Below are 22,116 nucleotides of genomic sequence, written 5' to 3' on the forward strand. Positions count from 1 at the left end.
GCCGCCCCATCCCATCCCATGCCCATGCCCATGCCCATGCCCATGCCCATGCCCATGCCCATGCCCATGCCCATGCCCATGCCCATGCCCATGCCCATGCCCATGCCCATGCCCATCCGCACCGCACCGCACCGCACCGCCCGTGCCCAGCCCGGCCCGGCCCGGCCCGGCCCGGCCCCCTCAGCCCCTCAGCCCGCTCCGCTCCGCTCCGCTCGCAGCGCCCGCCGTGGGCCGGCGGGAGGCGGTGCCCGAGGGGAGGCGGGCCCTGCCCGGGAGGACGGGCCGAGCGGGGGAGTTTATCCCACTAGAAGGGAACAGTTTCTCCCGCTGAGAGTTGACAGCGCCAGGTCAGTGCGGGCTGCGGGGCAGCGGCCCCCGAGGTGAGGCCGGCGGGGCGCGGGGGAGCGGCGCGCAGGGAGCCGCGGGGCGCGGGCTGTGAGGGCAGCGCGGCGGACAGGGGCTCGGGGCCGGGGGCTGCCGGGCTCGGGGCGGGCAGGGCGCGGAGCTCCGGCCCGCTCCGCCGGGATGCTCGGGGTGCCGGGCGGGACGGCGGCTCGGCGGAGCGGGCCGGGGTCCGAGGCCGTCCCGGAGCGGGGCACAGCGGAGCGCTCGGCGCGGCACGGCGGCGGCGGGGCGGCCGCGGAGGCGCGGGCGGTGCGGGCGGGATGCGGAGCCCGGGGCAGCCCGGCCGCGCTCCGGTCCGCCCGCAGCTGGCGGCGGGGCAGCCCGGCGCTGTGTCCATGGTGCTGCAGCGGGCCGGGCGCGGAGCCGCCCGCGGGTCCTGCCGCAGGAGGATGCTCGGGGCTGGAGGGGCCATGTGCTGCCCGGGCGGGGCGGTGATGGGCACGGTGCATGGATGGATGGATGGATGGATGGATGGACGGATGGATGGATGGATGGATCCGCTGCACGGCACACCGCGGGGCGTCCCTTCCTGCCGCACCGGGGGAAAGCACCGGCAGGGCAGCGCTGGGCTCACCTGGCTCCTCTCGTAATGAATGAACAGCCTTTTTTTTTTTGTTGTTTTCAATTTCCCAATCGCAGAAAGTCGGGGAGCCTTTCAGAGCCTGCAACTAAGATGCTATGTTGAAATATATTGTGTCTTGATGGCATGCCTCAGGTTCGCAGGAGCGTTTTGTAATCTTCCTGGTGTCATTTCTCCCCAGGGTATTCTGCAGCTAGAGAGTGCAAGTTCCTGTGGTGTTGTAACTTTGTGGCACTGTGTACACACGACAATACTATGCTGACTTAACAGGGATGCATTCATTAATATCAGTGATGTAAGGCTGGTATTTATCGCGATTAAAAGCTCAGGGGATGATCAGTTTCTGGATGCACTGTGGAGTCGAGGTTCCTTTAAATCAGATAGATCAATTATAATTCTCCTTGAAATAACCAGGGGTTTGGGTTAGCCTTGGATTTGTGACTTGCTGCCCCACCTCTGAACAAGCTTTTGCTGTAGAACGTGATTATAAGGTTCCATTTTAAAATATCTACTTTCTGGTAGCAATTAGTCCATCATTTAATAAGTAATTTACCTTTTAAAAGGTTACTATGATTTGTTACTAGTTAACTAAAAATTCCCAGTGTACACCAAGCGACTGTGACATATGATACTCAGCGCTCTCCTTTGAAAAGAAGTTTTGCGTGGTGTTTTCTCATTAATATGAGAATTTGGTGCATAAAATGATGTCTTTGACATCATTATTCTCTTTGGCTGTCACAAAAAAAAAAATTGCTGCAAAAATTGCTTAGAGATTTAATTATGAGATTACAAGAAATCACTCCTAGCAGTGTGTTAAGGCATGTGGCACAATATAAGCATGGGCTTGTCAAGGGGAGAGAGAGCTGAAAAAAATAGTTGGCACTGACTTTGAATGATAACCAATCAGAAATATAATATAAAGGTATTTTTAGGCAGACAACTTCTGAATTTGAATGTTTTTAGGCATCAGTTTCGTAAAATACCTCACTAACTGGTAGTGGTTCCGAGATTCTATACGTCTAAAGTGTAGAATTAAGATGGTCTGTGTTTCTTAGAAATGCTTCAATGCCAAATTCCTAGATAATACAATATATTAAACATTAGCAGTCAATTAAACTTCCATTATCATATGGAATATGCAAATAATTTTTTTCCTGTTATAAATGTGTATTTCATATAATGAATTCTCAATTGAAGGAAGTGAAATACTAGAATTAAATTGAAGAATGGTGAAGCTATGCCTTTTAACCTTCATTATGGAACTGATAAAAATACCCATTATCAACAGTGCTTCTAAACCTGTCTCTTCTGTGGACTTTTTAAAATAACCATAAGTCCATTTCTAAGTCAATAAAATAAATTCAGGCACAGTTTATATTACTGTCAGTATAATTTTCTACTTACACTAATGACTAATAAAATTAATTTTGAAAACGTTTTATTGTAAAAACAAGAGAAAGTTTAAAAGTAGAACGAAAACTCTGTCTTGTACAAAGGTGGACTAAATAATGAAAAGTAAACTAAATACTTTTTTCCACCTTGATTGGTGAGGCCTTCTTCAGGTTTTTTTTCACATGTAATCTGCTCAGAGTGGAGTTGAATATCGTTACTAGCCGAATTGTGAATCACTAATTGTGCGTGTTTGATATTCAGAATCTGAGCTTCTTTTACAAGCTTTTTCACAAGGATTGTTCCCATGTCCTCCTCTGTCACGCAGTAAAACTTTCCAGTGCAGTTACTCAAGAGGAATCATCCTACAATTATAAATACTCCATGCTAGGTTCTTTTGAAGTCATGGGTACAATACTTTCCATTAGTTATTGCTACTAGTTTAACTTTTTAATCACTAATAGGTTTATTAGATCCAGCATGATATTAGATGATAAGTGCTAATTATTTCACTCTGTATTGCCATAATGATGTGTAGTTTTTTAACAGCAGGGGTCTGTTTTGGAGGTATTTTATGCCAAATGCTCTTTGTGTGTCAGTTAACTTTTTGTGAACTATCAAAAGAAAGAGCTAGAAATAATCCAAAGCAAGAGAACATTGTTGTACTCAAGTCCTACCTACTCGTGCCACAAACAGAACTTGGGGGTTCCTATGAACAGGTCAGTTCTTAAGGACTTCATTTACAGAGTGCATGGGGAAAAAATCTCCTCCTTGTCCCCGTCTTTTGCCCTGTGGAGGTTTTCCAGGGCAGAATGAAAAATGAAAGAGCTGTAAGATTTGTCTTCAAATTCTCGGGAATATGAAACATAAATTGATTCCTACATTAAATGATAAACCTCTTCCATTCCTTTTGTCTGTTCCCCCCTCCACTTTTTATTTTACACAAAGGAAAGAGAGCAGGGAGGTTTTTTCAGTTGTGCTTTTTTTTGCATGTAAGGGAGTCCATCTTTTGTCAGTTGCACTGCTTTCAGGTTCCAGGGACAATATAGAAAATAGCAAATCATCACCCTGTGGTCAGTGGGGCTTGGGATACTCCCAGATCCTGCAGGTAGAAGGAAATAGGAAGGAGAAAATACATGTGGCAACCATAGGAAGCACTGAGTTTCTACTTCAGCATCAGCTCTTCTGCTGCACCCTGGGCTTTCCTCTTCCTCCCGCCACAAAGTTCTCAGCTCTTCTCACACTGCAGGGCAAATTACAACTACAACATCTGTTTCAGGCTATTGCTCTTTAAATTTAGAGGGGAGCAAAAAAAAGAAAAAAAACCCAAACCAAACAAGGCCTATTCTGCAGTCTTCCTATCTGGAAACTTTCGCAGAACTGAAGTCAATTTGATGATGTTCACATTTTTCTCCCACTCCACCCACACCTTCCATTATATTATTTGGCCTGTTTGCCCTCTCATAAACCACTCTATAGAATTGAACTAAACAATGACATCATTCTCCAATTAAAATTCATGATACATGAACTATATAGATATTTTTAATTACCTGTGTTGCAGTAGTACCTAGCAGCCTAGTCAAGATTGGGGCCATCTTCCTACTCAAATGAAATAATTGCCCCTGTCCTCAATACTGTATGATCTATGACATGAGAATGCAAAGAGTTCCACATTTGCAAGGGAGACTCAACATAGGAGGGAGATTGTGGCAAAAAATTAAATTTAAAATTTCAATGTTTCCATTTACACTTACAATAGTAAATGATGCTTACAGGGGTAATAGATTCTAATCAGCTTTATTACAAAAAAGTTAAGGATATGTGTAACAAGTCCCCAAATTTGCAGAAAAAACTTCCTCAACTTCTAAGCAGTATCCTATTCTCTTTACTTGGCAGTTCCCTGGAAACAGGAAAACTGTGTCCCTTGGAAAGGGGAGGATAAAGAACCATCTCCAAAGCTGGGTTGGGAATTTCTGGAATGGACTTGTATAGCAGGAGATGCTCTGTGGACTTGCATAAGCCACCCCCTTTGCTCATGACTAAGCAGATCTCCTCCATGCCATGCCGTCTGCACATTCAGGACAAAGTCTATGGATTCAAGTCTCCGAATCCCAAAGTCTACTGGGCTGGTTGATAATTAGCAATTTAAAAAACACAAAGCTGACGGAGCTCTGGGGATGTATGTGCAGGCAGAGCACACTGCATGGCTGCTGGGGTGATCATATGTGTGTGGGTAGGACATGCTTGTAGGGGATGTGTGTGTGGAGGGAAAGGATTAACCCTGAGTTAGGAACGGCTTCCTGCTTATCTCAGCAGTGCTGAAAGGCTCCATGTAATTTCTGATAACACAGGATAATAAATATTGGGTAATATCCCAATAGAAAATATAGAGAGCACTCCACGGTAGCAAAGAAACTTGCTGGTTTGTTGGAAGATGCAGAGTTTAGAAAAAAAAAATTCCCAGCTAAAAAATCCCAGCTTCCTTGAGGTCAGTGGTGGATCTGCTGTTTCAGTAGGATCAGGTTTGCAGTGATAAAAATTTAGTCTTCTCTCCAGTTTGCTTCCATGCAATTACTACTGAATTACTGTGTGTCTGTGGGTTTAGGAGGCTCCAAATTGAGGGTCCGGCTCAAAACGAATTGCTATTTGCTCAGTGAGACTAAATGCCTGAAATTAAATAACCATGAGTATATATTATAGCTAAAGTCCTGCATATTTTTCTTTAAAACTTGTAAGAAATGCCAGTGTAACAGGAGGAGTGTATTTATCTGCCTCTTTTACTGGAATTTATGTGATCAATTTCTTAACGTATTTCAACTCCAAACGAAACACCAACATTTTGGTGCAGACATTGCAGTTGGGATTAGTTTATTCTAGGCTTCAAATTAGGCATGAGTTCTACTTTTGGTCTTCTAACAGCTATTATTATACTATTATAAAATAGTCTGCTTCGTGCTGCTTTACGGGCTGTTGGAGTTTCATGAGCTCCATGGGGATTGATGTCTTTCCTCTTTATCACAGATGGGATTGTGACATATTTTAGATTCCCTTTTGCCAGAATGCTATACATTTTTATAGACGTCCAGCTTCAATCCCTCTAGCTTACCTGGATGTATAAAATTCTAAATACGTGATTTTCATCCAAACACTTTCAGCTGTGTGGAATATTGATATAGGATAAGGCAGAGCAGTGGAAGTTTTCTTACTGCATCTTGTGTTTTTCCACCAAGTCTAAGCATTTACTTCGCAGAGAGTTTCATATTTGCACAAAGCAGTCCTGCCCAGAATTATGATCTTGTCTTAAACTTTTTACACAATATGTGATTACAGCGCATTGCATAAAGTGGGATTTTATGTTATGATATTGCATGAGAAGTCCATAGTACTTGTGTGTTTGTTTAGATTTATTGAACAGAGAGGTTGTGCAACTGCTGTTACTATTTGTGGCTGTGTAGCAGCAATTCTGAAGTTTGAGAGGCTTTGAACTTAGGTTGCCACCTGTATACAAATAGTCTGATGTCCATTTTCACTACCCCTGCTAGGGGAATATTTTAATATTGCTGTGAACTGCGTGCTCAGCCATGGTGCTTTGAAAGAGATGTCAAGCTACCAAAAGGCTCACATTGTTCCACCAAAAAAAGGAACTATGAAAAGAAAAATGTTAATTACAGGCTTTAACACTCACACCAAGATCTTCTAGTAGGGGTGGTCAGAAAAACAGGTTTTACTACCTGGACCTGGTGCTTTGTGGTGCTATCTAATATGGGGGCTTGTGGAAAAATGCAGCCACTTCTATTTACTGCCTTTCATAATGTACATATTTCCTCATGATAGGTTTAGGTACTGACTTTTTATGTCTACAGTAAATAAAACTGAGAGTTTATCCTTTCATCTTGAATGTGTTTTCCTTGGAGTTGCTGTTCCCTACAGTGGTATTTCAACTACAAGATTTTATGCTGAATCTCAGTTTTTAAGCTTCACAGAAGCATGTTATTATGTGGGGTATTGCTAAATTGATTTTTAATCCTACCTATGAATGTTAAAAACAAAAAAAAGAAACCCAAATTTTGTTTTCAGTTACACCCAGAGAAATCTACCGATAAGCAAGTACAGAAGTACATGAGGGCAAAAGGTTGCTTTATTTACTCCGAGTTTATCTTTATCCTCTATTCTCTAAACTTATTCAGGACCACATGTAATGAAATTGGGAGAAATTCTGAAGATGCCACAGCTGAGAGTCTCATTCCCTTCAGGATGAGGAAAAAATATCATATTTGTTTGCTTTCTAGCATGTAGTGTGTCTCAAACAAAGTTCTCACACTGACCAAGCGATGCAGCTAGTCCTCCAATCCCCCTAAAATTAACCACCGAGAGAGGATGCATTTATTTCAGGAAGTCACTAAAGTTCTGCAAGAGTTTCACTGTATTTCTTCCCTGTCATCATTCCCAGATGCCAACATTTGCCCTTAAACTGCATATCTGAGATGCCTTGTTTGTCCATCAAGGCATGGGAGCGTATTTGAGGTTTGAAATTATTAGAAATACTAAGAAAAACAGGGTAGAGTTTTATTTCTTTTAAATATCCCATAGTAATTGGCAAGATAAATAGTTTAACAAATGGGTGCATATATTAAGGCACTCATATAGGGGTGCAGACTTTTTGAGTTTTGCCTAGAACATGCTTACAGAATGTGGAAACAAAAGTTCTGCAAATGTGCTTTCACTTTCAGAATTTCCAGCTGTTGCTGAAGATGGTTTGAGACGATAAACAAGACGAAACTTTTAGCCATATTTAGAACAAACGGGTTTCACTTTAAATCAGTTCTCTGAATGAAATAAGCACCATTTAAAAGGTTTATTTTCCTGGATTTTGGTGGGTTTTGTTTTTTTTTTTTACATTTTTACTACGACTATTGCCAGAATTGCTGACTTGGCCTGAAGTGGATTATTTAGTAAAGAACTCATCTGAATATGAATTGTTACAATTGACTACAGAACAGTTTCCAAATTGGTATTACAAAAGTTTATTATGGCAGACCTTGAATTTAAAATAGGAAAAAAGCAAATCTTCAGAACTCTATTGAAAGGCTCAGGTTTTTGCCAATGGCTTCAATGTATTTTTCATTTTTAAGGCAATGCAAAATAATTTCAAAAGATCTGATGGGAGCTTAATTAGTAGTTCCTAGCTTACTTGTTTGGGGTTTTTTTTATTGTTATTATCTGGCTGTTTACATTTAAGAAAAGCCATTGGAAGCAAACTGCACCTCTGCTTTGTCAGCTTCTTGGAGCATTATTTGCGATGTGAGCTCGCCAGTTGTCTCCAACTGGAGAATTGTTTTTGTGATGTGAGGAACAACATCAGGCCATGATGAATAGGAGACCCAAGAGGGTTCCTTGCACAGCTTCCTTCGGGCACTGCCCAAAGTCTTGCTCCCTGGGCCTGCCACATGTGGCCAACTCCACCAGAATATTTATTACATTCACAAAATCTGCTTCAGTTTCATGCTTTGTGCACAAAAACTTTTCATCTGAGCCCTTGGATAAAACACACACTCGAAACCATTGCACTGCTTCAGGTTTTCAGATAGGATAACACAGCAGGTTATGCAAGTTGCATTCTGACACAGGTAATGACATTTGAGGAATTATTTTCCCAGATCAGGATTACTGATTTATTAAGAAATAGTGATTACAGCACAGCTGGCGTAGGCAGGAATTCTTGACAGTGCTTGAAGTACTGGGGAACCCTTCAGCATCAAGAAGGGTATTTGTATTTTTCCTACAGCAAAGGTATTTTCTTGAAGTAGACATCTTCTTGAAAAAAATCTGGCAATGAAAATCATAATCAAAAAATAGAATATTAAAGACCAATTTTGCCCCACAAACATACCTTAATTTATATCAAAAAAACCCCTTAGCAGGCCAGTGTCAGAGCCCACAGTCCCAGGTGCCATTATGAAATGAGTCTGTGTCTCTCACTGTTTCCACTGGTATCTGTCCACTTTTTAATGAGTCACAGTTTTGTTGAGAAGGGCATTTTTTGTGCAAGAAAAGGGTTGCACACAGCACAGCAGCACTGTGAGCTGTACATAATCTGCTGTTTCATCCTTCGTGATGTAACACTGAGGATGTGGAAGTCATGTGCACTTCTTTCCACTCTTTTTTTGGGTCATCAGAGTGCCAATTCCGAGTAGGTGAGAGATCAGAAGAAAACCCAGAAAACTGCTGTGTATTCTCTCAATTCTGGTTTTAAAAGATAAAAACATTACCAGTGCTCTCCTATTTTACAATATGCATAAAACAGAACTTATGCAGAATAGGTGGAGTAATGTGCAACGTTAAGGCTGGCTCTGGTTTTTTTAATCTTGTGAAATAGCAAGATTATCTTTAATCTTAATAGAGGCTACTGGTGTGCAGAGTGATTAGATTAATTGCAGTGGTGGATTAGGGCAGGGATCTAAGGCCAGTGTGGGACTTTGGAGGCCCAGCAGAGAAGGGAGCTGGGAAAAAGGGAAGAAGCTGTCCACAGTGAATATCAGGAAAGGAAATTAATTAATTAATTGAAGGAAATTTCAGAGGAAGGCAGTGGGACGATTAACTACGACTGCTGGTTTTCTCTATTTATTTAGCCCTTTTTATTTTTGCCAGTGAAAGTATGTAAAAACAGGGGAATTCTTTAAAAAAATACAGATGTTTGAATTTCTTTCTCAAAGCTTGAAGTTTATTGTTGGAACCTTCTTGATTTTGAATTCTTCTCTCTGGTCTCTTATGAGATTTTCAGCTTTTCTTGGTTTAAGATATGCTGACAATGCCATAACGTGGTCTTTCACTGTATTTTGGCATCCCTACTCATTGTTCTTTTTCTGCCCAAGTTTGCTCTGTTTTTCAAATCTAGCTTTACTTATGGCTCCTCTGAGAACAGGAACTGTCTGATACGCTAACAACAAGTGACAGCTTTCCTGTCACTGAGGACAGCAGAACAGGCAGTGAGTATTGCTGCACTCCGAGGTAAGTTTAGAATAACAATAACTCATCCATACACTGAATTTGCTGCCCTGGAGTGTGCCTACGTCCTCTGACGCAGGCTGGGCAGCAGATTCCTGTCTCCTCCCCTCTCCAAGAACAGGAAGGCACAGCACAATGCTAGAAAGCATGTGGCAATTTTGAATTTCTCCTCCAGTTTGACCCTTAGACACGAGGGAGGCTCTTTTGTTGGCAGTGGTGAAACAGCTGTCCTGGGAATCTCCACAGAATGGCACAGGGAATGGACTGAAATTAAAAAAAAAACAAAACCACAGCAAATTGCTAGATGGGAAAGCAGTGGGACAGTGAGACCATCTCTCCCTTTCCTCCCCAAAATTTTGATGGGAGGAATAAAGGGAGGAAAAGGGTTGAGGTGAATAAGGGAAGAGAAAGTAGAGAGAACCTCTAATAGTCCTGGAAGGAAAGCAGAAAAAAGCAAGGAGGAAGAAGAAATGGCTGCAGGTATGGTTGCCACTTTCCTGACAATTACTCCAGGAAAGGCTAATGAATGTAGTAATTATACCTGGCAGTTACTCTGTGGAAGAAAGGAATTCTCTGGAGTTCAAAACAGTCAGGGTGATAGAGGGCTCATTTAGCTATGAATATGGAAATGAAATAAAGGCAATGTAGGCTAAATACTAAATAGCACTGTTGTCTGATTCCAGCATGTCATTTAAACTGCTGTGTAGCTCCTCAAAGAAAACACCTCCTGAATAAGAATTCTTGAAACTAAATCAGAGATAAAAATTGGGAAATCTATGCAGAGAGGAGTGTGGCAGTGGGAAGAATTACTGCCAGAGCCCATAGGATTTTTCTCCCAGCATCTTCCAGAAGCCATTATTCAGAACAGGTTCCCTTATGCCCTTTGGTGCTGAGCAGCCCAGCTGATGAGTTTTCCTTTATATCCACGTAGAATGTGGATTATCCTAGGAGCTAGGGGTGATTTTGAGGTGCCTGTGTGTTCTTTGCTATTCTCAGAGTAGGAGATAAGATAAATATTAATAATTCTAAATATTAATAATTCTAAATATTTATAATTATAACTGCTTTCCAGTTTGCTGTAGTATTGCCATTCTCATATTGTGGAGCCTTGAAGGAGCAAAATATTTCCCATGTTTTTATGAGGCACAAAGATCGATGGGTAAATGCCTCTGTTAGATGGGAACAACAGGAATTTGATCATTATCAAGAATGGAACTTGTATCTTAGAGCTGCCCACCTCTGCAGGGTTTTTTGCACTAATAGTTCACTGAAATGAAGTGCAAATTTTGGAGAAAGAGTTCAATGCCTTTATTGGTGCTCAGTGAAACAGAGTACAAGAGAAAAGCATCTTTGGTGAGATTTAGGGGAGTCTTGTTCATGTTCATGCTGATCTGAAGAGCTCCAAAGCTGTGAGAACCTTCTGCAGGCAGCAACTGGGAGCGCAGCTAGGAAGGAAAGCTGATTCACAATTAAATAAGTGAGGAAAACCAAAACAAAACCCAGGAGCAATGATATTCCTCAGTTTCAGAGAGGCCAAACTGAACACAAAGGCTTGAACCATCCCAGTAAATCAGAGTGCTGTAATTTGGGCACAGGTGCAGGAAGTGGAGCATTCAATGGATAAATTCTTAGAATTGTCCCTGCTCCACTTTTAGCTCAGCCAATTGAGAGCCATTCAATCACTTCCCAGAAATATTTTGGGAGCCAGCACTGGCCATGGACCATTTGCAAGAGGTCATTTCCCAATTGCCACCCAGTGTGGTTGGTCATGGGAGTGGGACAAGCATGGCCAGAGCGAGAGTCCTGATGCTCCTCAGTTTATTGGGAAAGCTGAAATACAATCAGCTGAAATAGAATTTTTTTAAAAGTTTCTTCCTCCCTACAGAGCAAGATGATCTGTGCCTAATGTCCCACTTGTAGATTTTTAGCCCTAAAAGATCAGTGATTTATAATGTGGAGGTCTTTGTAAAAAAGCTTGTGGCTTTTTTACTTTACCAATGTATATTTGCTAAAGTAAAAGTTGGAATTTTATGAAAAGAAAAATCTCTATAGGTCATTTTAGTCTTTGTTGTCTGTTCAGTTGGCTGCCATGTAAATAAATAAAAGAGCACATTAAATAAAGCCCAAATTTTTTAAAAATACTCCTGAATTTTTTTCTAACCCCTGGGTAAAGCACAAGTTCTTGGAGCTTGTGGCGTGATGGCAAAATTCTTTATTTATACATCTGTCCTGAGCAGATGTTAATAAAATACTTCTATATGATAAAGTCAACACTCTGAAAAATAATTCGAAATTTTTATTATCCTACTATCTGTTCCAAGAACTACAGACATCTAACATTGTAACTCACCTGTAAAGAATACATTACAACTTGTTTGCTCTGAAAATTCCTCCTGGCTGAAGTGAAAGCGCAGAGGGCAAACAAAGTTCTGGACTGTGTACAGAAGGTGTGAGAGAAAGGGGGTTAGAGCTGGGATTAATTGATGGTTCTGATCCTTCAGGGGTCAGTGCAGTCTGGTCTCTGCTCACCATCACACCCACTGATTTACCCCAAATTGTATCAACAAACAAACCGTGGAATTTTAATTTTGTTGTAATTAAATAGAAAGCACAGAAGTGAAAAATCTAAAAGATGAATGTGTGTTTTAAGACCTGAAAAGCTGAGAGCTAAAATATTTGACAGTGTGGCCACTATTTTAAAGTTGTATCTCTTCTAAAAGTTGATAAATGTTTTAACTGTTAAATGCTTCCAGCTGTGTGATCAGTGATTCAATTAAAGAAGCAAAAATTTTCACGTTTTGTTGAGACTTAAAAAAGAAACATCAAGAAACTTTTATAAGTAATTAAACAGGTGGAGTGTTCAGGAAGAAATATAGAATAAGTTCTGAGATATTTCAAAAAAAACACACCCAAAAAAAACAACAAACCCAAACACAACAAAAAAAAAACCAAAAAACCAACCCAAACACAAAAAAACCACCAAACAACCAAAAAACAAAAAAAAAAAAAAAACCCCAACCCCAACCCACAAAAAAAAAAAAACAACAAACACAAACCACCCACCAAACAAAAACAAAAAAAAACAAACAACAAACCAAAACCCCCCACCCAACCACCAAAACAAAAAAAAACAAAAAAACAACCAAAAAAACAAACCAAACAAAAAAAGACTAAGAATAACACAGAAAGACAAATAAAAGAAATAATGTGGGAATTACTGTGGCTGTTAAAAAGTATTGTTCTGTCCTTATACAAACAGTTCTTTGAACAGTAGAACCAATTCACTTAGTTTCCTATGGATATGTCTTTTTGGAATGATTCATTTGGATTTTCTGGTATTCTTTACAAATTGAGCTCAACCTGTTGCTCTTTCAGTGGTGACTCTCAGAACAGTTTCAGCCCTTTGTGTTAAAATTCCTCTGAAAAAAGCCAAGGCTTTCCAGAGCCCTTGGGATGAAGAGAAACAGTCCCCAACAAACACACGACAGGAAACAGTGAATATTATAAGTTTTGTTTCTTTACAATTGCACGATGAACTGAAAAATTATTTTTTCATGAGCATTATATGAATCAATCTGTTAAACAAATATTGATGTTTTATAAACAAATATTGATGTTTTATAATGTATTCCAAAATGTGAAGTATTCCGCATACCTTTGGGATGTGCTGGCCAACTTCTGGAGCACTGAAATATGGGACTTCTTAAAATTCCTCATTTCAGAATGAGGTTGTATCTTAGTTCCTACAGGGAACTGGAAGCACCAGAAATCCCACAGGGAAATGGGTTCCCTTTTGGTAAATTAATCATGGCTTCAGAGCAGAAGGCCCAGCAAGGCATTTAAACATTTCCAGTTTAGTCCCAACTACTTAGTCCATTTATTGAATTTCCTTCCTCTGTATTTGAACCACCAGCTGTTATTTAAAAATTGTTTCAAATCATCAATTCATAGAGCCTGAAACTTTTCCAAGAGAATAAAAAAGCAGTTTGTGGCCTCTGGGAGAGTAAATTCCAGGGTTAATTTATAACTAAAGCAAATGTATCTATAAAAAGAAGAAAAGCTCCATAAGAAATATGTTAACAAATGACAAGAAAAAAGAGGCTTGATAAAAGATATCAGAACTTGTTTGGCACCAGTGATTTTATGACTGAGGAATTCAATTATAGGTGTGTTGGGAGTACCAAATCACAATTCTTCAACTTACTAATGGGAGACAAAGCTCTTTATCATGGCCTGAATGTGTTCGCATGAAATGTTCAGTCCTGCCCTCCGTAAATAAACTTTTAGTGCTTACACTATGCATCTGCACTGGCTGTGTGTCACCACAGTAAAACAGATACTCAATGTCTGTTGAATCACTCTTCAAACACTGCTGATACCCTGCTCTATTAGAAATGATGTTATCCCTTCCATTCCTTCCCGTAAGTTTGGAGTGTTCAGCCGGTCGTTTTCCTCTCCTGTCTTATTCCCATTTTCTAGAGTCATGGTGGATTTATTGGCAGGAAAGTTCAGTCTGTGTGACATCAGAGTGCTCCCCAGCGATAGGCACTGAACGCTATCAGTGGGGATTTGTTTACTCTCTTGTTGGCTACATGAGTGTCGTAGAGGTCTTGGGCTGGTGATGCAGATAATGACTTTATGCTTGCCCAGGAGACACAGATTAGGCTGGGATCAATTGCAGATTAACTCTGCCCAGAGCCTAACACCGTGTCAAGGCTGTCTGCTACCTGCTGTTGGAGCAGTAAAGCCATATCTCTTGTCAGCCTTTGAAAGAGGAAGGGCTGCTGCTGGAAATGCAAATTTCCCTGGTGGGGAGATCCCCGTGCCAACAGCTGGGGCAGGCAAATGGAAAGGACTGGCTCTGAGTGCGTGGCTGAGTTACAGCAGGCTGAGCTGAGCTCCTGGAGAGCCGCAGACAAGGAAACTCGTAAAGTCGGCGGCGCTGAGTTAAGAGTCCTTTCAATCTCTGTATGGTTTGGTTGGCCGTGTCATTGCCGTGACCTTCAAACACTCTCACTTTACTGGGGCATCGCTGTGGGAATGTTCTGTGCACAGTGCCCACCCCAGCTACTAAGTCAGACAGTTTATAGGAAAAGTTACACAAAAAGTCATTCACTTTATTTCATCAGCACTTCCTTTTCCTCCTCGGGTACCTGTAGTTGAGCAAAAATGTTGGTTGCGTAGCAAAGGTTTAACGTGTAAAACTTTCACCCTGAATATCCAAAAAGCAAAATATTTAATTCTTTTATTCTTTAATTCTTTTATTGACCAATGGATTTCACTTTTAGTGAGAAAATTATTCTCTCCTAAATAAAAACTTATTACAAATACTAATTACTTATTACTATTAATAATACTAATACTTATTACTAATACTAACTAATACTAATTACTTATTAATAAAAACTTACTCATTTTGCCATCTTGACCATTTTAAAATTTTAAAATATAAGCATCATTCAGCTTCTAATTATTTAACCAATTCTTTTTGTTGGTTTCATTGACATAGAGGCATAAAGACTGAGAAGTGTTGGAGTGTCCTTGTCTTAAACTATTAAAAATGTTAATATATGTAATTCTTTAACCACTGTGATTGGCAGCTGTTAATCATGCCATAGCACTAATTTTTGCGAATCGATTTTTCAACCTCCTGCTCTTAGATCAGCTTAATGAAATCCCAGGAAAAACTACACCAACATGACACATGTGGAAGTGCTGAAATGTGTGAATTTGTGAGACAAAATCTCTATTTGAAGAAGAAAAAGCAGTGCTGTAGAGGCAGTAATTCCAGAAAGGAATAGGAATGTGTCCCAGAAATAAGTTGTTATCTCGCAGCCAGTGCTGCCCTGGTGCTCCGAATGCAAGAGTCCACAGGCCTTAAAACTCCTCACAATTTACTCTCAGATGACTCTGGGGGAAAAAAAAGGTGAAAGATTCAGGGAAACACCTTTGCTATGTTGCTGGGGTTTTTTTGGTTAACTTCCCTCTCAGGCTCTAGGAATGCACTGGATGTCTGTCAAGCCCACAGCGTTGTCCGTGCTGCAGAAATGTATGAAAGTTGTCTCTATACAGAGCTGCCATCGCTCTTTTCCTTATCTGTGAAGGAAACACAGCAACTCCCACTGGGGAAATTTCATCTTAACTTGATCTTAAAATAAAAAAATCAAGGGAAAGGTCATATCCTAATAAGCTGTGCAAATCTAAATTCCCAGGGAGCTTCAAAATGACATTGTATGACTAGGGCATTAACAATTTTCCAGCATGTATTTTTGAACTGCTTACAATAGTGGTTTTAACATCCCAGAACAAATAGTAAAAGCAAGATGCAACTGGCAAGATCCAAGATCCGGCTGAGCGCTGTGATTCACAGCACATGGCCCATTGATAATCCAGGGGAGCTGACAAACAGAATGGAACTGGCAACTTTCTCCGCTTTCATTGAGATGTAAATCTTGGGAGGAAGCTCTTTATTGCCCACTTGATGTATTATTGGCATCTCAGGATCAATAGTTTGCACTTTTCCCCCAGTCTCAGATTGCAGAGCAGTGATCACCTCAGAGTGTCTGAGGAAGGAGGAGGCTCTGTTTGGTGCCTGCATGGTCAGTATGTCTGTGTAGGTGGAGATTTTGGGGTTGTTATGGTCAGCTACTGACCAAGAGGTCCAGCATTCCTGTTCAAAACAGATGGATCATTGCCATTGCTGTCCTGCAAAAGGTAAATTAAGTGAACTGATGGCAATTTTACAGCCAGTTTCAAAGGAGCCAGTATTTGTCTCCAAATTAGCTTGTCTGACCCTTACCATATATATATATAGAGCTGTAAGGAGTAATCCATAGTTCCAAAATTAACCAGGTCCAGTACCCAATTACATCTGAAATAGTTTAGGATTAGACTGAGACCATTGTCTGATGGATTTAGTTTTGCACACTGTACCACAGAGGTTTTAGCAGCCCATCCTTTGGGTTGGAAAGGTGTGCCATGAGATTAGCAATGCCTTCTTAGAGCCCAGTGAAAACCAGCCTGCTTTACAAATAATCTGGTGTTCAGCCTTTTTTTGTGATGCTGCCTTGAGATCAAACCCAGACTCTAAATTGAGAAGTTCAGCCAGTTTTGGTGGGTGTAATGGAATGAGATCATAGCTGTGCTTATTTCCATCCTGGTCATAGCCCTCTACACCAACAATATCCTTGTTGGTGAAGGGTCACCTAAGATGCTGCACAGTAATTCCTTCGTTTGTACAGAATGTGGTGATAAGGTTTAAACCAGATGTTCACACCTTTGTCACATGAAGGACAGGAAGGGGAGGGTGTGGGAAGCACTGAGCTGCTGCAGACCCCTCCTGATCTTGTGGATTAGAGGTGATTCCAAAGGTTTCAGGGGGAGTTTTGCATCAGGAGTGTCTTATCCTGATATTCAGCGCTGTACTGCCCTACACTGCACTGGATGGAATCCAGATGTCCCTTCAGAATTTCTTTGTGCTGATACTCTCAGAGTATTTTAACATGACTTGTTTATTTAATTAAAATACTCTAAGAGTATTTTAATATGACTTGTTTTAAATACAACTGATTTTTTAGAGAGATCAACCATCAGCATACAGATATTTGCAGCTGCTGCTATTTGTTTAGCAATTAAAAGAAATGAGAGCAGTGAAAAGTGCCAGTAGCTCACCCTCAGTCTGCATCAGAGCCACATGTTTAGCTGTTCACACGCCAGCTTGAGGGGTTACAAAAAGTCACAACCATGGCTTTTAGTTCCTCACACAAAACTTGCTTGCCTAGAAAAGGAATATCCTTAAAAGAAAAATGGTGTATGGCAATCATCATTTCATGCAAGTTTACCTGTTGGTAGCCTGGCCCAATTGAAGACAAAATGCTGATTTAAAAGTAAACCAGTCAAGTTATCAAGAATCCCAGAGTCTGTGGGCAAAATTGCAGTGTGTGATTTGTGGTTTGTAGATGAAAATGACACATGTATTTAGATTAAAGAAATATTGTTACACACAATCATTCAAAACAGCACTTCTCGGAAAGTTAATTAATATATTTTTCAGTATGATAACTTATTCAATAAATGTTGTAGAGAAATAAAAGCAAGAAATTAGCTATCAATATTATCAATGTTAGAATTTAACTGTACATTCTTGGCTTGAATTGTGGTGTATTCTTGTATTAACCACAACATGAAACCGAGAGATTTGCTGTCAGCTGCCCTCTTAGATTACTTGCAGAAGAAATTCTTACAGCATTTTAAATATAGAAAAAACCAAGACGATGACAGGAACACATGACAGAGAAGGGAACTGAAATTTTCTCAATCTCTTTCTTCCCCTCTTTTTAATGCTGTTAAATTTTAACATAGCTGCTTCACTTGTACCACTATTGTTAATGTTGCATAACCCTATAATTATTAATCTTTCTGAAACACTGTAAGAACATGATTATATACTTTCCTCCTCAAGTGAAAGCAGCAAATGCTGTCAAAGACAGGAATGGGATGGCAGTCAGATTTTTAATGAAAGCAGGTGACTTTCCATGAACTGGGGTTTCTATGGACAGTTTTCATCTCATATACAGAATTTTAGAAGTTTCCAAATCCATAGGAACAGAGGTGGCTGAGATTTTCTGCCCTCAAACTGATAGACACCCTACTCTTTCCACAATCGTGGTGTGAAAAATACCAAGTGCAGAGTCTTTGCTGATTTAGTCAAGCATTGGTAGATTCTTCACAGCTGGAAAGAAATCTACAGAAATGACTGGTTAGGATTAGCTGTTAAAAATAGCAGAATTATGAAATGATACATAAATAGCTTTCTCCTAAATAGTTCTTAGCCGTGGATCCTCCGCTTTCTGGTTGTGTCCTCAAGTGATGTCACTTTAACTCTTGAGCATTTCTGGTCCAAAATAGCAAAGCCAGTTGCCACCTTCCTTGGACAGGATGATTGGTGTGGTGACACAGACCCTGTGGGTGTCCCAGCATGGGACAAGGGCTGCCACTGGCCATGTGCTCACACTCTGGGTTGAAGATCACCAATATTACAGACAGAAGAATAACATCACACACAGTCTTTAAAATGCTCTGTTTATTGCAGAGGCAAAGAACAGCAGAGCCAATCTGTTTATTGGCAGACACAGAGGTTTGTTTGAATACAAACAGACCCTGCTTTTGGGGTGGGTGACACTTCCAGGAGTGACAGGCAGCTAAGTGTGAAATCATTTTCCACACCTTGGCAGGTGAAAATATTTATTCCTTCATGGGCAAAGCAAGGCAATTTCTATGGGGGAATTGGAAAAAGTTTTACTTTAAAATAGAAAGGTTGCCAAAAGTAGGACCAAGTCATATCAGACATATTCTTAGGATATTAATAACATAGAGAAAGAATAACCCAACAGAAAATAAGATCAAAGAAATTTCTACCTTTCAGTTTTCAGACACATTCTAAAATCCAAACCATGCCAGACATCTTATTAGAAAATACAGTAGCTTTACAAAACTGTAACAAAAAGTCAGGACTTTGTAGAATTTCACATTAATGTATCATTATGCAGGTTATATTTAAGTTCTTTTTGAAGTGCATAAATTATTTTGAAATTAAATAAAAGATGAAATCGTGTTCTTTCCCCACAAATATTTTGTCTTTTTTATTGTTATAAAAGGGCTGCAGGGGAAATGTTCATCTTTTAGTTCAGGTTCAGACAGCACTTACCCATTGTGTTTTCAGTAAGTTACTTCTGTGTTCTTCAGAGAAAGGTATCTTGGGGTTTTTTCCCCTGGAAAAGTACGTTTGGAAAAGAAATATTTCCATCGAATTCTGTGCTGTGATGGGAGGGCCTTTTTGCAGCAAACCGTGAGGGGTGGGTGGCGGGAGGATTCAGTAACTTCATGTAAGAGTTGAGCAAATCCCCTTCTTTAACTATCACTTAATGTAGTGCTGATAATCCCTTCTCTGAGTCCTGTATTGTGGTATTTTCTTTTTGGGTGGTAGAGAGACTTTAATTTATCAGTATCAGATGGTAGGAACGAAAATGACATCACTGAAAATAGTTTAATTTGTCCAACATACAAAGTGATGTCCAGCACTACTTAAGAGTTAGAGAAGCTGTTGGCCCATAAACTTACAATGTTAACCCAGTTTATTTACATCAGAACTCAAGAAAATACGGTTCTGCTCTGAGACTTTCTTGTATTATTATTTCACAGTAACTCTGATTCCAGATGCTGGGTCTGAGGCTGTTTGGGCTTTTTTTTTTCCTCTGTTCAGTGTGCACAATGTTTTTCTAAAGTATGTAAGACAGAAAAATCCTAAAAAAAAAATCTTGTATTTTTTATTAAAAGTAAAAAACACAATAATACAAAAGGAGGTACGTTGGTGCTAACTTAATGCAGAGTTTTTATAGTAGATGCTGTAGTATTCTTTTCCTCAGTTTGCTAGTATTTAGGCTTTAAGATTAATTTTTTTTACCTGGCTCTTATGATAAACAGTTCTCACTGCTACATTTTCTTCAGAAAGTTTCCACCTATTTTTCTTCTGGAATAAAATACCAAGCACAATGCTATGCAATTTTATTTCATGCTGACCCCAAAAAAAGCAGAATGGGGGAGATTCTCTTGAAGCCTGTAGCCCAATAGAAAACTCACAAGTGAAACTGTTCAAGGCAACAACTTGAATCCCGAGCACAACTGCAGGTTAATTTCCTGGTGTTCATTAAATGCTCGTCAGGGTGTTGCAACTGCAGTTACAACAGCTCAGGCTGCCTGTGCCCTGAGCCCACGCTCCCCATGGAGGCAGCCTGAAGTCACCTTGACAGGGCGCTTTGAAAGCTCCCCGGAAAAATTCACATTTAGAAAGATGGAGCACATGAGAGGCAAAGAACATTGATCTAAATGTCTGATAAGCCTCCGACACTATTGAGAACAATCATGATTGGATCACATGTAAAAACATGTCAACATGTTTTAGCTGGGAATTTTTTGGAGGGTCAAAAGTACAGGAGTCAGGTGACAAGGGATTGCTCTGCTGCTGAAAAGTGGCTGAGCAGGTTGGATGCTTTGCAGTTCGTACAGTTGGGAAGGTTAATTTTTTTCTGCTAATTTAAAAGATGAAAGAGATACATTTGTGCAACAGATGATAGGTGTACAAAAGTTCATGTGTCTTTATTATTCAGTTATTTAGTTGGGTACTCTCAGGGTAGGGTGGAAAGTCTGCTGTAGGATATAATCAAATTGGGGGGCACATTTTACTTTGCCTGGTGTTTATCTCGTCACAATAATGTCAGAGCGTCACCTCTGCTTCCCCTCCAAGCTTGGGAAGGTCTGGTAGGAGATTTTCAGCGCCCAATGAAAATGCCCTTCAGTAACTGTGTGTAAATAACTGCATTCCCCACAAAATCTGAAGGAATTTGGGGGGCAGCTAAGAGAGGAGAATGGTAAATGTTCAGCCCCTCTTTGGTACTATTGATCTGCTTTCTGAGGCTTTGCTGTGTTTGAATTATCTCTGCATCCCAGAGTTAGTGGCTATACATGCATATAGAGCATTATCTTATACTGACATGTACCAGGAATTATGTATATTTCTATACAGAAAAGTGTGTTTGCTGTGGCACTGAGAGCTCTCTGAACTTAATGCAGAAATAGTGCTCAGCATGTTTACGTTCATGAATGAGTTTTGCAACATGGTGCTTTTTAACTTTTACAACTTGGGGATTGTCCAACAGATTAAAATATTTTGCCAAAAACCAGCACTCAGTCAAATCATGTGGGCCCTACATCCAGTTTTGCTGTATTCAAATACATTTTACATTTTTAGTGTTTGGAAGATGACAGCTTTGTGATGGAAATGGCTCATCCCGATAGGAGAGAAGCTTTTTTATGGATTATTTGCAGTGTGTTTGACTGCCAGGAAAAACTTTAAAAGTGGGATTTAATTCAAGGAATGAGTTTAAATGCATATGGCATTTTTTCCTCCTCCTCCTCTTCCTGTGGGAGTATTCAGTATTCTGCCATGGCAGGGAACTGCATTTAGGATATTAATGAGTGTATTTTACCCTAGCCCAGTTGTGTGCCTTATTAGCTCATCTCTTGGAAACAATACTGAAGTTTACTGTCTTGTGAACATTAAAAAGCACTGACATGACAGAGTTGGAGGAAAGAAAAAAATCCCAGGCTTCTTACCAACAGTATTCTGCATCCCTAAATTCCCTACTATTACCATGTGGATTGAGAAAACTTGATGTAATTATTTAAGTATTAATATTACAAAAATTCTACAGTGTTAGAATAAAATTTATTGCACCTATGATGTTTTAGAAGAAATAGATTAACTGGATATCATGCACATAACATCTAACATTTGCTATTAAAGTTACTAACATTTCAAAAAGAAATACTAACTTTGTATTCTGATCTGAATTCCATAATGGAGCACAACTGTTCTAAAACTTCCTACTAAATTGATACCTTGGTTGTTAATTATTGGCTAAGCACCATTTCCAAAGAATGGAGTCTGTTATTAATATATTCAAATCCATTAAGGGACACGATGATAATGCCCTAAAGAAGGCAGAGAAGCGGTGGAGCAGAAGGTTGGCCTGGAAATAGCTGTGGTGCTTACATGTTTCTGTGTGCTCTGCCCCTCTACCTGCTGAAATCCTGGGGAATCTCACCCAGGCCTAGGGAAACCCAGAGGAGCTGGCAGATTTTCCTGTAACACACCACGTGTGAGCACACTGTAAACT

General features: G+C 40.2%; 1 protein-coding gene across 2 annotated transcripts in view; it reads left to right on the plus strand.

The window, feature by feature from the left end:
- Window positions 1-208: 208 nt before the first annotated feature.
- Window positions 209-22,116, plus strand: part of PPARG (peroxisome proliferator activated receptor gamma) — a 56,159-nt gene continuing 34,251 nt past the window's right edge. The window contains exon 1 of one of the 2 annotated variants that reach the window (XM_085073073.1): window positions 209-347. The gene's annotated coding sequence lies outside the window, so the exon portion shown is untranslated. Of the gene's footprint in view, window positions 381-22,116 lie in introns of both variants that reach the window. The other variant, XM_085073072.1, reaches the window with a different exon arrangement.

This window comes from Lichenostomus cassidix, chromosome 12, assembly GCF_008360975.1.
Source record: "Lichenostomus cassidix isolate B80296 chromosome 12, HeHo_3.0, whole genome shotgun sequence".
Classification (NCBI taxonomy): Eukaryota; Metazoa; Chordata; class Aves; order Passeriformes; family Meliphagidae; genus Lichenostomus; species Lichenostomus cassidix.